We start from the raw sequence: 17,056 nt of genomic DNA on the forward strand, positions 1-17,056 counted from the left end.
AGTAAATCTTAAAAAAAAAAAGAATCATTAATATCAAGGCTCCCCTGGGTTCTGAGGAATCCAGCCATCATCTTGGGTCTCCTTAGCAGTCTCTGATCAGAGTCACTGACAGATACACATGGTAAACTCCATTCCTGAGCTTAAATCTGCATCTAGCTCTCATCTACCACCTAGGAGAGGAAGTTGTTTTCAGAGCACTGCGACCCCTGAAGAACATTGTCAGACAAGCTGAGGACCAACCGTTCAGAGTTAAACAAATCTAGACTCTTGGTGCTGCCCGTGTTCAAATACCAAGCTTGTCGTGGGAAAACTGCGAATCCAGGATGGGCAAGAGGCTGACCTGTGTTCTTAGACTCAGGCTCCCTGGGCTCCGCCCCTCGTTGCCTGTCACTTTTACAAGCCAGCCTGTGCAACGTGCTGGGCTGGACCACTCTGTGCTCTGGATCGTATTTCCTTAATGACTTCAATGAAGGTGGCCTTCTCAACCATTCCCACAGGACTGGTGTCAGCTGAAAATGACGGCACAGCCCTCCCCGTCAAGGGAGAGGACATGGTGGTAGGGAGGCAGGGCATGAAAGGAAGTAGCTAAGGAACCAAAGTCTCTGTAGGAAACGTGAGAGCAGATTCCTCTCCGTGTCTTCAACCTCCAAAGGCAGGGGAGGTAAGGAACCAGCAGCCCATCCACCAGGAAGGAAATGACCAATGACGGTGAGCATAGCACAGGCCTCTGACGTCAGACACTACTTCCGGGTCTAACAAGTATGCTCTTTGGAATGTCTAAAGCCTCCCAATGTTGGACTCTATGCATGTCTTTGGTTTGGCTTGGATTCTGTGCATCCCTTGTTTGGTTGGGGTTTTGCTATTGTTTTTGCACTTTTACCATCACTTTTGTGTTGTGCAGCAGATCCAGGGCCTGCGAACACCATGCAAGTTCTCTACCACCAAGTACGTTTCCAGCTACTTTATACGAGGATTGCCAGAGTACTGCTTAAACCTGGGACTCGGGGAATGGCCTCGTGTGTAAAGTACTCACAGCGCAAACATGAAGGTCGTGATTCACATACTCAACACCAACACAGAAGGCAGGCCGCATGGCATAGGTCTGCAACCCAGCTCCATAGGACTTGGAAAACTATCTGGGCTGTGCATCCAGACAAAACCAAATGGCAAGGGAACTTCCGAGAAAAATAAAGCAAAGATCGGAATCAAAGAGAAGGATGGCTGGCCTTGGTCTTCAGCATCCACAGGCACATGCATGGAAACACACACCACACCACACGTGTATGAACATATATAAACATGTGTCATGCACATATAGATGCATACACACATACACCACACACACACACCCTCACATATACACATATGAATGCACATAGACTGTTGTCCCCTGCTGAACCGGTACAAATAGCTTCCTCAAGTCTCTGGCCCAGCTGGAAACAGCTAAAGTGTTAAAGCTCTCAGAAGGGAAGCCCACTCAGGGCAGGTATCTGGGGTCCCAGGTCTCACCCGATACCACGGCAGTGCCAATGCCAGTAGCAGGGTTGGTGGGCAGCAGTGGGCAGTGGTAACCACAGCAGGGGAGGCAGGGCAGGAGCCCAGCCTGCCAGGTGGGTCCAAGGTCCAGCAAGGAATGTTTTGGGAGAGAAAACTCTGCCCCAAAGTGTTACAACTTAATAAAACAGTCACTCTCAGATGATTCTCAGGGAATAGCACCTTTTCCCACGTGAATACAGACTTTAGAAACATCGAGGGGCAGGGTAGGATCCAGGGGAAGATGCTGCCCATTGGCTGAGTTTGAGATGCTAGATACACTCTATTTGCCAGGGGAAGGACTCCAGGTGTTTTCTCTATGTGACTGATTGCCATGGTCCTCTCAGTGGGGTGTCATGGTTACAAGTTCCAAGCCCCACTCCTACTGTCCTCAATTCTGAGTTTCCCGGGATTTAGGCTCACTCAACCTTACAGCTCTTCTGTCTGGTGGCATGGTTCACTTGCCCCCAATACAAAGATGCATATGTGCACCTACACATGCCAGAGAGAGAGAGAGAGAGAGAGAGAGAGAGAGAGAGAGAGAGAGAGAGAGAGATTCTAGAATGCTGAAGGATTAGCCTGGAGTGAGAGCTCAATCTCCAGTAATTCAGTTACATCTATAGTGTCCGTCTCACGTGCACATGTACTTTTGCTTGTTTAAGGCAGGCCAAGCTAGGCTGCTAGGTTCTGTGAACTAGGCCTGTCTCTTTCTCAATGTAGACTCTCTCTCTCTCTCTCTCTCTCTCTCTCTCTCTCTCTCTCTCTCTCTCTCTCTCTCTGTGTGTGTGTGTGTGTGTGTGTGTGTGTGTGTGTGTGTTATATGTTTGTCTGTGTGTCTGTGTTGAGGTTTGGTGTGTTGCTATATATTGTAATGCTAAATACTGGCCCCCAAGCATTGCCTCGGGGATGAGGCAATCCTGGTACACTCTGTAACCTTGCTCCTTAATTTAAAACTATTAGCTGAATAAAGATGTCCCCAGCCTATAGTTGGGCAGAAAAGAGGCAGGTTGAGCTTCGATTCCTGTGGCTTGTGGTCTTGAATCAGGGACCATGAGGATGAGGAAAGGAAAGAGAAAGTGAGGAGAAGATGCCATGGGGGAAGGGATCTTGTGAACTGGCCTTGAGGGCTGGCCAGTATGAGTAAGAGTGGCCCAGTCATATCTTCAGGTTATTAGCAGGGAAGTGGACAAAACAGCTTAGAGGGTAGATATCTGCCCATCTCTGGTACTGTCTAAGGCTTATTATAATTATAAAAGTTTCATGTCTTTTATCTGGGAACTAAATTATGTAAGGTGAGGTAGAAACCCCCAATTAATACTAATTTTTAACTACACCATCTCTCTGTCTCTATAACTCTCTGCCAGTCTCTCTGTCTCCCCCACCCCACTTTCTGGCACAGTCTAGCTGTGCAGCTCAAGCTGGCCTCAAACTCACGTCTTCTACCTCAGCTGCCCAAGCGCTGCTAAGGCATGTGCCACCATGCTCAACCAGAATGCAGTTTCAGCTTAAATGGTTTCAACTAACAGTGGGTTGACCCTCATGCACCCCACCTCCCACTCACAGTTGAATGGAGTCATCTCACACAAAGCCAATATGAGTGTCGAATATTTCTAGTAAAGCACTGAACACTGGACTGAAGGTGAACAGGCAAACTGTGATAATCATGCTCACTACTCATCTGCCCAGCTTGGGGCATCTCTGTATAGTTACACAGACATACAGAGACATGTAGACATAGATAGGCAGGCACATACACACATACACACATGCATATACACATACATGGATATGCACACATATATGCATACATGCATATACACATACATAGACCTACACACATACACACACATGAATACACACATACATATACACACATGCATACACATATGCATGCATATCCACATACATGCACATATATACATGCATACACAAATACATACCCGCATACATATACAAACATAGACACATGCATGCACATACATACACGCATACAGGCATATACACATATACATATATACATGCATACATGCATATACATATACACATATATACATGCATACATGCATGCACACAATACACACATACATGCATACATGCATGCACACATTTCTGTTATGTAACTAGATGTCACAAAGCTGGTCATTTTTGCATGTGCTGGGCCCCATATATCCGGTGTGAACTCCTTCTCCACCAAAGCTCTTTAGACCCGCTTGGGACCCAGCAGCTTAGTTTCACAATCCAGTCTGAGCTGATCTTGGCCAAGGCTATGGAGGACAGAAGCTGACTACATCTCCATCATCCGATTTTATCTCTTCTCCAAACACTGGGCCCACTTCCTCAAAAAGTGTTACCCCTGGAGCTGACTCACCCCATCCCATCCTACCCCAGCTCGGCCCCACTGCTCCCTCAGGAGGCCACCCCTGTAGCCCATGGTCAATCAGAGCTTATGCCACGAATTTTTCTTGCAGCACCTAGGGCAAAGAAGAAATTTTATAGTGATTGTGGAAAGTCATAGGATGGGGTGTCCTGTTGAAAGGGACCTGTACTGGCTGGTTTTGACACAACTTGACACAAGCTGGAGTTATCACAGAGAAAGGAGCGTCCCTTGAGGAAATGCCTCCATGAGACCCAGCTATAAGGCATTTTCTCAATTAGTGATCAAGGGGGGAGGGCCCAGCCCATTGTGGGCGGTGCTGTCCCTGGGCTGGTGGTCTTGGGTTCTATAAGAAAGCAAGCTGAGCAAGCCAGTGGAAGCAAGCCAGTAGAAAACATCCCTCCATGGCCTCTGCATCAGCTCCTGCTTTCTGACCTGCTTGAGTTCCAGTCCTGACTTCCTTTGGTGATGAACAGCAATGTGGAATGTAAACTGAATAAACCCTTTCCTCCCCAGCTTGCTTCTTGGTCATGATGTTTTGTACAAACCCTGACTAAGACGGGACCCCAGAGAGAGAAGAGTCCATCTGACCTAGCGGTTCTCAACATTCCTATGCTGTGACCATTTAAAACAGTTCCTCCGGTTGTGCTGACACCCCAAAGGTAAAATTACTTCTGTTGCTACTTCATAACTGTGATTTTGCTACCGTTATGAATCATAATATATTTTTGAAGACAGAGATGGGCCAAGGGGGCCATAAATGACAAGTTGAGAACGGTTGATCTGAATGCAGAGAAAAACAGGTTTGAGAGTATTTTTTTTTTTTTTTGCTTCTTTTTTTCCGGAGCTGGGGACCGAACCCAGGGTCCTAGGTAAGCGCTCTACCACTGAGCTAAATCCCCAGCCCTGAGAGTATCTTTTGACCCCTGGATCAAACTATGCCTGAAACTCGACCCCAATCTACCATGAACCTTTTCAGTTAGGAATCATTAGCGTCTCCTTTCCCCTTTGGCCTGAATGAATTGAGTGTTCTGTCACTCGAAACCAAGAGAAGCTGATTGATAAAATCCCTTTGTGTGTCACTGCAGAGGCCTGGTGTCTTTTTATGGTCTGCTCTGGCAAGACTCCAGGCTTAATCTCTCTCCCAGCCAGCATCTGCCCTTAGAGCGGTCCCCTCTTCTGTCTTCGGATTCACAATCCCCTTTCTCTACATTCTGTTCTCCACAGTACAGATGTCTAATAGCTGTCTTCACTCAACTTCTCCTAGGGGGATATTTGCATGTTTTAGACCCACTACTCTGAGAAGTTCTCGGGAGCGGAGCAGGCAGTTCCTCAGTACGTGGGGCTGAAGGGAGATATTGGAAACAAAGATTCACCCCACACCCTCTCTGTAAGACTGTGGATCCACAGTTACCCACAGATTTTATTCTCCTAATTAATTGGAAGGTCACATTTTGTATCGTTTTGTTCCTTGTTGCTAAGGAGGGACTCTTTGAAAGTCTAAGCTCCCCTCTGGGTGGATGACTCTCCAAAAAATCTCTACCTTGACGTAAACAAGGCACAAAAGAGCCTTCCTGCAAATACTTGGTTTCTTAAAGCTTCCAAAACAAAACCACTGCCAAAATTTCAGGACTGCAAATGGTTGCACCTAGAACTGTCAGCCATCAGAAGAAATCACTCAGATATGTAGAGGGCACCATCAAAATTAATCCTTCCTGCCTCCATCTGTCTGGACAGAGAACAGGAGGCAACCTGCCAAGCCGGTGCCTGCAGGCCTCAGCCTCATGCTGGGACATTTTCTGTAACTCACAGCAGTAATTTTATATACACACTAGTCAGCTGCAAGTGTGTGTGTGTGTCTGTGTGTGTGTGTGTGCGTGCGTGCGTGCGTGCGTGCGTGCGTGCGTGCGTGCGTGCGTGCGTGCGTGCGTGCGTGCGTTTGCCGTCATATAAACAGTTTTTCATCAATACACACAGGTCATTTCGCATCAACTAAAAGGTAGTAACCATTTCACCACAGCGTGAGCTACAGTACAGAGGAAAATGGAGCCAGTATAAACCTTGAACTGCCGTCCCCGCGGCTGGAAACGGGGCTTTGTTCCCTCTTGTTTACTTCACCTCAGATAAAAACAAACTCTTTCATGTTATCTTGTGGGTCCTCTAAACTTTGAGGAGTCACCACTGCTGGGACTTCTGTGGCCAACGCTTCCTGACACATCTTTGTAGTTTTATTTCCCACTGTGGACTCTGTAATAAAGATCATGACCCCTAAGCTACTTGTGGAGGAAAGGGCCAGCTTATGGCTCCCAGGTCACACTCCTGCACTGAGAGAAGTCAGGGCAGGAACTCAAGGCCGAAACCAAAATAGAGTCATGGAAGACGAGATCCTGCTTACTGGCTTACCTTCAAGATCATGTGGGACTACTTTTCTTATGCGGCTAAGACCATTTGCCTAGGACTAGAACCGCTCACAGTGGGCTGGACCCTCCTACATCAGTTAGTAATCAAGTGAATGCCCCCACAGACATGCGCACAGGCCAATCTGATGGAGGCAAATCCGTCAAATGAGGTTTCCCTTTCCTCCAGTGTGCTAGTTTGACAGCCAAGACCAGCCATCTCACACACACAGGGTTTCAGTAATCCCGCATGCAGTGTCGAGGAGTTTGGGATACACCTCTCATTTTCCCCTCCCACCCTTACCAAGTTCCGAGCTTCCTGCCTGTACTTGACACTAAGTAGTTAGTGTTGGTGAGGGTCTGCACATCCTCTGACATCTTCTCCACACTGCTCAACCATACACAAGCACAGACAGGCACACTTACTCAGATGCTCGTGATAGCCATGCCTGGTGCTCTATGCCAGCTGCCATCCCAAGTCTTTGCATATCCTCATGACAACTAGGTAAGGTGGGTGTTTCTGCTGTCCCCATTTAATGCATGGGGATCGCCACAAACAGGGCTTTCAGTGAGTTCTCAGAGTCACACCCCAGTAAGAGCAGGAGTGAGGACAACTCCAAGCTCCCCATCCAAGAAGTGAGTAAGCACAAATGTCAAAACACAGCTACTCTTCAGTCCAGAGGAGGATTATTATAGGAAGTAATCTTTGTGTGAATCTCGGAACCTTTACAAGCCAGACAGTGGATTTGCCGACAGAAAATCAACCAGTACCTGTAATTTGCACCCAGTTTGTCACCCTGGGACTAGTATGACAGACAATGTCTCTGAACATAGAAGAGAGATTCCGAAGCACAGAACGGCAGTGCGTAACCACATAAGTTTTCCTATATGTTACATACAAGTAACACAGCTACCGCTAACTGACTCCTAATCAGGCAGTGGCACCCCGGCATCCGTGAGGAGTCAGCTTTCACCATCTACTGCTAGATGAAGCTTCCCCAGTGAGAGCTGAGAGATGCACTCATCTATGGATATAAAGATCAGAACTTGGACAGTTTAGCAGAATAACTGGGTTGTCTCCCTAAGATCTAATAACCCATAGAGCTTTGGCCCAGTTCATAGTGACGAGCATAATGAGTTCTGTCTCACAGAGAAGGCTTTAAACACAAACAGAAAGTGGTTGGTTACTCCCACGCCTGTGCCACTGTTGCCAGGCGGCTCACAGGGTTCACAGCTGAGTAGACCACTGCTAACACCAATAACATACATAGTGCCTTCCATCCATGAAAGTTAGCCGGTAGGAATGAACCTTCAGTGTCCGTTCCAGCCTGCTTCATTCAGGTCTTATGGCTAGAGGGTGTGGTGTTTTCAGCAATAGGCTCTTTCCATCAAGTTCTGGTGATTGCCTATTTGTTTGGAGGTCTGTGGGGCACCATTGACCACCAACCTGAAAAGAGATAATCTACACCTGCCTCTGGGATTTTCGTCTAATAGCCTACAGTGGCTGAGGGAAGAAGTGCTTGTCTGTAATAGGGTAGCTCCATTTAAACTCTTTTTGTATATGTTTGCCCATGCTTATAACCTAGGAAGCTTCTACTAGAGTAGTAGGTTGCCTATGGTATTTTCAAAACTCTTGGGTGTCCCCACCCTCCCTTTTCCACCCTGCCCTCCCTTCTCTGCCTTCTGTTGGCCCTCCTATTTAAACACGCACATGTAAATATTCAAAGATCACATCCACCTGTGAGAGAGTATTGTTAGTATCGGTTTTTCTTAGTATTGGTTTTCCTGGGTCTGGGTTACTTCGTTCAGAGCGATGGCACTCACACCTTTTCCTGACAATTTCATGATGTTATTTTTCTTTACCACCGAATAATGTGCCCTTGTTTGTATGCACCACATTTTCATTATCCATTCTTCAGTTGGTAATGTCTAAGCTGCCTCGGTTCCCCGGCTGCTGCAGGTATTATGGCAATGAACACGGAGAACCAGACCTCCCTTTAGTACACAGAGTCCTCTGGGCATGTGCCCATGTGCTGTACCTGGATCATGTGATAGAGCGAAGTCGGGTGTTTTGAGGAACCCCCACACTGATTTCCACAGTGGCTGCACCAGTTCGAACTTCCACCAGCAATGAATAAGTGTCTCCCTTTTCCACACCCACACCAGCATTGGTTGTCATTTGTTTTGGGGGTCTCTTGTTGTTCAAGGAAGGGTTTTACTATGTAGCCCTGGCTGGCTTGGAACTTACTATACAGCGCTGGCTGCCCTGGAATTCAGAGCTCCAACTCCCTTTCTAGCACTGTGACCAAAGGCATGGCCACCACCCTGGCAGTCATTTGTTTGCTTTGTTTTATCTTAGCTGTTCTAGGATAAGAGCAAATCACAAAGTACTTAACTTGAGTTTTCTTAAATATTTAAATCTTTTTTTTATTTCGAGACTTTTTTCTTTTGTTCCATGCCCCAATTTTTAATTGGGTTGTTTTCCTGTATTTGTTTGTTTTAGTTCTGTGTATGTTCTAGACACTAACCCTCTGTCGGATGTATATGTGGTAAAGAGTGTTTCTCATTCTGCAGGCTGTCTCCTCAGTTAAAGATATACAAAGATTTCTAGTTCGATAAAGTTCCATTTGCCAGTTGTCTGTCTAAATGTCTGCATCATGGGGGTCCTGTTCAGAAAGTTCTTCTGTTCCTGTAATTTGAAGCATACACCTTATTTTCTCCTTGACCGGATTTGGTGTGTCCAATCCAGCCTTGTGTTAAGACCCTTCACCTACTTGCCCCTGAGTCTTTTGCAGAGACAAAGTCTTAATTTCACTCTTCTGCATGTCTATTCAGTTTAGCTAACACCAGCTACTGAAGATGCTTTCTTGCCCGATGTGCATTTTTTTTCTCATCCCAGACAGTTGCCACAGTAACAGAAAGTCGACCAACACAGGGCTCAGCACAGGTGCACAGTCTAGGTCAGCTGCATTCCAGCTGCAACAGGGACTTAAGCGATGACCCAGGACTCAGAAAAGGAAATGACTTCCCAGAGGCCACAGGGCAGAAGACTCTATCTGAGCCTCCTCTCAAGACAAGTGCCTTCCTTGTCACTTGTGTAGATGGTCCCATCCCAGTCATCTATATTTCCATGGAAACCAGAAAGCAGCATCCAAAGCAACAGATAGACATGAAAACTGGATAAAGTGGCCTTCTGCACAATCCTTTACCCCAGCCTCTGACCCCAAAACCTCCAATCAGCCTCCTAATCACCCAGTCAAAGTGGCTGGGACAAGGAACACAATCCTCCAACATGAGCAGCCAGTCCATCTGCACAAAACCTTGAGATTCAGTGAAAGCTAGAGTGTTCCTGCCACAAAGTGGGGAGTGGGTTGCTTTACATAGGGAAGGAAAACAGAAAACACCTGGATTTGACGAGCTGGAGACAAGTTCTGGTACGTGCCACTGATCACGTGTGGGTGTCATTTTCTACTTGCCTCTGAGGCTAAAATATCAAAACTGACACCCTCCACACATTCCCTGAAAAAATGACCACAAATAATTTTATCATAAACAAGTCAGCACTAGAGTCCTGAGCTCCTAATTCGAGTGCAGGAGACAAAATGCTAATCCTTTAATTGGGCAGCATGTTCACCTGTCAAACTGACTTTCCTTCTCTTGAAAAGCTCTTTGCAACCATGGAGGCTGCTGCTGATTTATCCTGCTCAAGTAATTTATACTGTGATGGGGGGTTGGGATGATCCCTTCTCAAGGAAGGGAAGGAAAGAAAAATCCCAGCAGAAAGGGAAAAACATAATCCTGTTTTTAAAAAGTGAGTGCTATCCAAGCCTAGTCAAGAGCCTCCACCCTTGAGCCAACTTCCTGCTAGGGTGTTTCAGATAGGGTCCAGACAGGATCCACTCTGAGCAGCCCTGCAACCAACACCTCTCGGCTATTCCAGAAACTAGAGGATTGAACTGGATGGGAGCCACAGACAAACCTAGAATCCAATGCAACCTTGCTTATTCCAGGACCTGAAGACAAGGTCCATGTGGTGGGGTTGGTTAAGACTGCAGGAGGACTGAGAAAGGAGGCTGCTTGGGTCTAAAGTCATCCTGAGCAGAGGCCGTCCTGTGTCTACGGTGAACAGCACAGCAGATGTGGTAACAAGGAAGCTTCTGCCTTAGCTTTTCTCAGGAATCTCATAGGGACTCAGAACAAGATACAAAGTTACCATCAAATGTCAGTGCTCAGAACAAGATACAAAGTTACCATCAGATGTCAGTGCTCAGAACAAGACACAAAGTTACCATCAGACGTCAGTGCTCAGAACAAGACACAAAGTTACCATCAGAGGTCAGTGCTCAGAACAAGATACAAAGTTACCATCAGAGGTCAGTGCTCAGAACAAGATACAAAGTTACCATCAGATATCATTGCTCAGAACAAGACACAAAGTTACCATCAGATGTCAGTGCTCAGAACAAGACACAAAGTTACCATCAGACGTCAGTGCTCAGAACAAGACACAAAGTTCCCATCAGAGGTCAGTGCTCAGAACAAGATACAAAGTTACCATCAGATATCATTGCCCAGAACAAGACACAAAGTTACCATCAGATGTCAGTGCCCAGAACAAGATACAAAGTTACCATCAGAGGTCAGTGCTCAGAACAAGACACAAAGTTCCCATCAGAGGTCAGTGCTCAGAACAGGATACAAAGTTCCCATCAGATGACAGTGCTCAGAACAAGACACAAAGTTACCATCAGACATCAGTGCTCAGAACAAGACACAAAGTTCCTATCAGATGACAGTGCTCAGAACAAGATACAAAGTTCCCATCAGATGTCAGTGCTCAGAACAAGACACAAAGTTCCCAGCAGATATTGCTCTACAGCCACACACTGCTTCCAGCGTGTTTGGGAAGAGTTGTTGCTTCCAGCATCTCTCTGCTTCCAGCAAGTGGTCTTCAACACACCACATTGTTCTGAGTCGAGGGCATGAGTGGATCCCAGACAAAAAGTAGGGAATGTGGTACAATGGAGGCAGAGCACAAGCAGGATGAATACACAGCTACAATGACCTCAAGGGACCTTATCCACTTGGTTATAACAGGTTGGGTCAAAGTTTGGTTTGAAAGGTTGAAAAGCATCTCACAGAAGAACACTTCCATAAGAGGAAGAGGCTGTGCTAATAGACTCAGGGTGGGGCAGGAATCCTTGTAGTGTGTTGCCATGTCACTCATAACCCAGCAGTCACACAAGTGGCCCTAGTTAAACTCAGTTCAGTCACAAAATGAAACCAACATTCCTGAACCTTAGAAAGGGACAGATAGTGATGGGAGAGAGCACCGATACAGATGAGGAGGGATAAGGGGCCGGGTAAGTAACAGAATGCATTATGTACATGTGAAAACTGTCTAAGAACAAAAGTAATCAGTTTGTCAATAGTATATTACACTTCAGAAGGTCGAAGAAGGGTCACAACTTTGTGACCAGCTCTGTAGCTAGACCCTGTCGCAGATAAAATCAATGTCCTGCAAAAGCATAAAGTGGAAAAATAAGAAACCAAACCCAGAGGAAAGTCACAGCATGAGCAGCCTCTCAGTTCAGAAGGGGAACTGCTCAACTGGGGGCTTTGGGTCTCTGCAAACCTAGCAGTGTCTTTGGGAGGTTCTTGGGTTGTCAGCTTGATTAATTGTAAGAATACAACTTTGTCACAGATCTACTACCTACTTTCCAGAAGGACATAAGCTTCCTATGTAAAACTGGGACTCGGTATTCCAATATTATTTATACTCTCTGGTCATAACTACATAGAATCCTCAGATTTAAAAAACAAAACCTTACACATTAAAAAAAAATCTGGCAAGCGACCTAGTATAAATCAAAAATCAGAAATTCTCACCAGGCCTTTTTCAATCAATATTTTGTGTTTGAATATATAACTGATGAGGCTTTTTATAAACTAAGAATGAGGCTTTTTATAAACTAATAACCTCCAGGGAACAAGATAAAAAAAATAGCACCATCTAGCTACAAGGTCTGCAGGGAGAGGAAGGCATGTTGAGACAGATGCGTACAAGGCCTGTACATGGCTTGTCCGTCTTGAGAGGAAGTCAGAATAAGTAGGAGCTGCTGAGGATTCACCACTCTGAATTCCAAGGATCTCTTTTAAAGATAAGCAATGATTTAATTTGAATAATTGCTATGGTCCAAAGGACATTGGCATTTCAGCCCAGGTTATCAAAGAACCCCCAAGCCATGGGAGAACAGTATTTTATTAATGTTCTGTTCTATGATCTTATCAGCAACTGCACCTCTTTTGATTAAACATCTACACCACTCTGTGCTGTGTGCCTCACTCCCTCCTCCTCCCTGTAGAACAGAAGATGCTTCAAAGGGTTATGCAGAGAAGTTGTTCGTGGGTCTCTACATCCTGGGCAAGGGTAAACTCCTGGTCTTTTCTTAGATGCACGAGGACAGTCCCAGGAATCTTCTGTGCTAGACAAGAGAACTCCATACCTTCCTTGGCTAGGCCCTCGATCAGCCTGCCTTGAAAGGTAAGTGCTGTGAAACAGAGGCGAGGTCAGAGCAACCTGTCTGAGCTGGGCGTCTCTGGCTGAGTCCCACAGGCACCGGAGCCAAGGTTGAGTGATTCCTGCTCATCCCCAGTCTCACTCTCTCACATTATTACATCCACGCCCCAACCCCAGCCCTGGGCCAGCAGCTCATGTCTCGTTTTATAGGTTTATAAATGAACTTTCAGCCTTGTTAGCTACCGGCTTGCTCTTCTTTTTGCAAGAGTTTTATACAATAGCAACACACATTAATTTTCACAAATGAAATCACATCATGTTTGACAGAAAATATGTCTAGCTTGTTCTTATTTTCTGCTTTTTATGACTCCTCAAATAGCCTATGATTATATCCTGAATCCATTTCCCTTGTGTGTCTCTGTTCACATCATCACAGATAACACATGCAAGCTCTCACACATATGCATGCACACACACAGATAACATATGTAAGTTCTCACACATATGCATGCCCACACATGCACAGACACTACATGCACATGCTCACACATACATACACACACATGTACATACACATATTCACTCACACACATGTACATGCACACACTCACTCTCACACAGATACTACATGAACATGCATACACACATGCATTCACATACACATACACAGTCACTCATGCACACACATGCATACACACTCATGCATATACATGCGCATATACATACATAAATGCAGACAGATACTACGCATGTACACCCATGTACACACACACACCTGCACAAGTGCATATTCACTCACACACAGTTCCCATGTACACTCACTCTCACACAGACACAGAATTTTATTGTTCCATGTCTATTTTCTAAGTTTGGGTCTTTTTATACAGATTTCTCTGCTCTTCTTTCTTCTCACTCAATTCTTTGTGGATAATGCTGGCTCTGCCTGCTGTGTCAAATGTCTAACTGTGCATCCTGGGAAGTGCTCCTAATTATCCCACTGTCAGTCTCCCTGGGGCTCTTTTTGCAAGCTCCCATTTATTTACTTTCTTTTTACCTTTACTGACAATACTCAGTGAACACCCTTGTAAATCTAAATCTTCATGTGCGTACTTCAGTTTTTGAAGAAATTTGTGGGCATACCCTCCTGGGTTGAAAAGTACAAGTACCTTTTAATCTCAGTAGGTGGGCCACCTTGATGGCTAAATTCACCTGAGCTTGCTGCATCATTGTCCGTAAACCTGGTGACGATTCACATTGCTACTAGCCATGGAGGAGGATGGCCTCCCCCAGCATCTTCACCAGGGTGAGAACCAGTTAAATTTCTACTAGCGGCTGGCGCTTCATTGCTCCATAGAGCTGCCTCTTTCTGGTTCTTCGCAGACGTGGGCATTTCTTTATATCTGAATTGTGCAGATCCATTCAGCCAGTGTTTTTTTCTCAGTGCCTCCTCAGTGACAGGTCTGCAAGGTAACCAGGAAGTGGGTAGAAAGCACAGCTGAAGCCAGGGATAAGGAGGCACAGAGTTAGGGAATAGGATCGCATCCAGTTTCCCCCAAAGGCCAGTGAGACCCAGAAAGAAGCTCTACTTCATGTCGGCCTTTCTCTGTTCCTCCACGGGAGCAGATCCCCAGGGTCTAGGTGCAGAGCTGGCCTCGATGGCACCAGTGAGGTCTGCTGGAAAGAAACAACAGGAGGGAGAAGAAGAAGGAGCCTGTGGAGGAAGGAGGGAGGACAGGAAAGGGGCGGAGCCTGTGGGGACAGGAGGGAGAAGGGCAGGAAAGGAGCGGAGCCTGTGGGGACAGGAGGGAGAAGGGCAGGAAAGGGGAGGAGCCTATGGAGGCAGGAGAGAGAAGGGCAGGAAGGGAGGGGCATGCAGAGATGCCTACCTGCCCAGCTTTGGGAGTAGACACTGGGTGCACAAATCATGTTTATTCCTTGCACTGAACACATAAGACAGAGTAGAGTTGATCTCCACAGAGAGGCAGTCTTAGCGGTAATGAGTAACTTGCCCTGCATTATTCAGTCAGTGAGGGATACATGTTAGACACAGCAGAGACTGCTGTGCACCTAGCTGGCACTGTGAAGGTACCAGAAGGACCTAAGTGGTGTGCTGTGCCCACAGAGAAAACTCGGGACACTCGAAGCTCCACAGTCACTCTCTGGAGCCTTGCTTGAAGTCCGGCGTCCTCTGACCCCTCCATTTGCGGCATCAAACACTCTTGTACCCAACCAACAGGAATTTAGTAATTCAGACAAAGTTCTTGGCCTTCTGAGATTATTAAGACTGTCTTAGCTCACTCCTGGTTGGGGTAGGAATCTCTAAATCACCCAGCCTCAGCTCAGTCAAATCAAATGTTTGTATCAGCTCTGACTCAGGGCTGAACAAGTATCATTTTACAATATGGCCTTAAAAGGGAAGATGGATGTGTAAGGAGAACGAATCTCAGATTTCTGCCAGGAAGAATGTCACTGGAATGACAGCTTAGGACAGTGTGCACATCACATGTCTTTGAGGGATCTCAAGGGTTCCTCAGGAGGGTTCTGGACCATGTCATGTCTTCTTTTACGACATGCCAGTCACCTTACTAACCATTGTTATTAGTCTTGCTTCCTTTAACCCAAACTTTATCATCACTGTGCACTACAATCTCATTCTGGGATGACGTACAATTGTTCAGTGTTAATTCGTAATTTAGGACTCTTTAGATGTTTGCATGAAGCGACTAATTATGGGAAATAGAAACAACTCCTTTGACAGAAGTCAGCCACCCTGAGCTGAAGAAAGGACAAAGAAGCAGGGCCCCAAAGGTTCTAGGGGTGAGCATCTGCTCGGGTTTCTCCTTTTACTGTCAAGTCTCATTACGTAAAGGTGGCTTGTGTTTCACACTAATTAACTAAAAGGTTCAGACATTAATCCAACGCCAAATAAGTCACCCCATGCAATAAGGCATTTGAAAAAGGCCAGTCCCAGTTCTATGGGATTTATCAGAGAAAACAGACGTGACACAATCTTAAACACTAGCTGAAAGGCATTGCTACATTGCACTTTTGTACAAGAGACATTTCCTCCTGGTTCGTTTGTGCCCTTTGGGCACATCACTCAAGTGCACAGTAAGAAGAAAATACAAGATGAGGACCTCGGAAAAGAGGGATGTCTGGTATGTGTGCCTGGTGTGTGTGCCTGACATGTGCGTGTGCCTGGTGTGTGTGTGTGTGTGTGTGTGTGTGTCTGTGTGTGTGTGCCAGATGGGTGTGCCTGATGGGTGTGCCTGATGCATGTGCCTGGTGTGGTATGTTTGTGCCTGATATGTGTATCATCCAGCCTTCGGAAGGAAGGAAACCGCTGCATGCAACCACATGAATGAACCATGAGTTGTGAAACCTTCTGTAACTTGAAAGAAGACAGACTCATGAAAGATCACACAGTACATGTTTGCCTCCATGGGAGATGACCATAGTAAGGAAGTGTACAGACACAAAAGGAGACTAGAAGTGTCTTTAGAATGGGAGGGAGAACGTAGAAAGGACATAGCTAAAGAGGTTGGGGTTTCTTTTTGAGACAAAAACAGCTTTCAGGAAACCACTGAACTGTGCCATTCTAGACAGGCAAAATGTATGCCGTGTGGATTGTAGCCCAGTGAAGCTGTTTAAAATAAAAAGCAGCAGATGGGGGTGCAGGTACAGGAACGGCTCTGTCAGCACCAGCAGAAGTAAAGATCAGGGAGGGAGGGTAGAGAGACCACTAACTCTCCTTTCACAGTGAGTCCCTGAGAAACCCACTGTAGACTGATTCACCTCTATCACAGCCCTGCCCCAAGCTCAGGAAGGGCATAGAAAAGGGGACAGAAAATGCGAGAGCTGGCAGAGGCGGGGAGCTGTGAAACGCTGACCTGTGGACCTAATGTGGTTCTGCAAACTTCATCTCACAACAGCTGGGCTCACCTTGCCCACGGCTGGCCCCACACAAGATCAAGCCGGTCTTCTGAGTCCCCTTCCTCTGTGCAAGAGCTATTGACAGCAGATGGGCTGTTGAGACAGATGGACAGACAGACAGAATCTTTTGAGGACATGGACAAAGGTAGGATTTCCACATCCAACTAAAAACTGATGGCCACACCCCCAAGAACAGCACTAATTGGACACAGGTGTTAGTAATAACAAGAGAGAAGTGATGGTGGGAGGAAGCAGTGAGGAACAGTAGGAGGAGTTGGAGAGATGGAGGGACAAATGGAC

The 17,056-nt window shown here is 46.2% G+C and overlaps 1 long non-coding RNA gene across 4 annotated transcripts in view; it reads right to left on the minus strand.

Annotated features, from left to right (window-relative positions):
* Positions 1–17,056, minus strand: part of LOC103694026 (uncharacterized) — a 53,082-nt gene that overhangs the window by 12,266 nt on the left and 23,760 nt on the right. For all 4 annotated transcript variants that reach the window (XR_010059352.1, XR_010059353.1, XR_010059351.1 and 1 more), the window contains exon 2: positions 1–17,056. This exon is cut by the window's left edge and continues 12,266 nt beyond it; it is cut by the window's right edge. This is a non-coding gene — a long non-coding RNA (uncharacterized LOC103694026).

The sequence above is a fragment of the Rattus norvegicus genome, chromosome 17 (assembly GCF_036323735.1).
Source record: "Rattus norvegicus strain BN/NHsdMcwi chromosome 17, GRCr8, whole genome shotgun sequence".
NCBI classification, from domain to species: domain Eukaryota; kingdom Metazoa; phylum Chordata; class Mammalia; order Rodentia; family Muridae; genus Rattus; species Rattus norvegicus.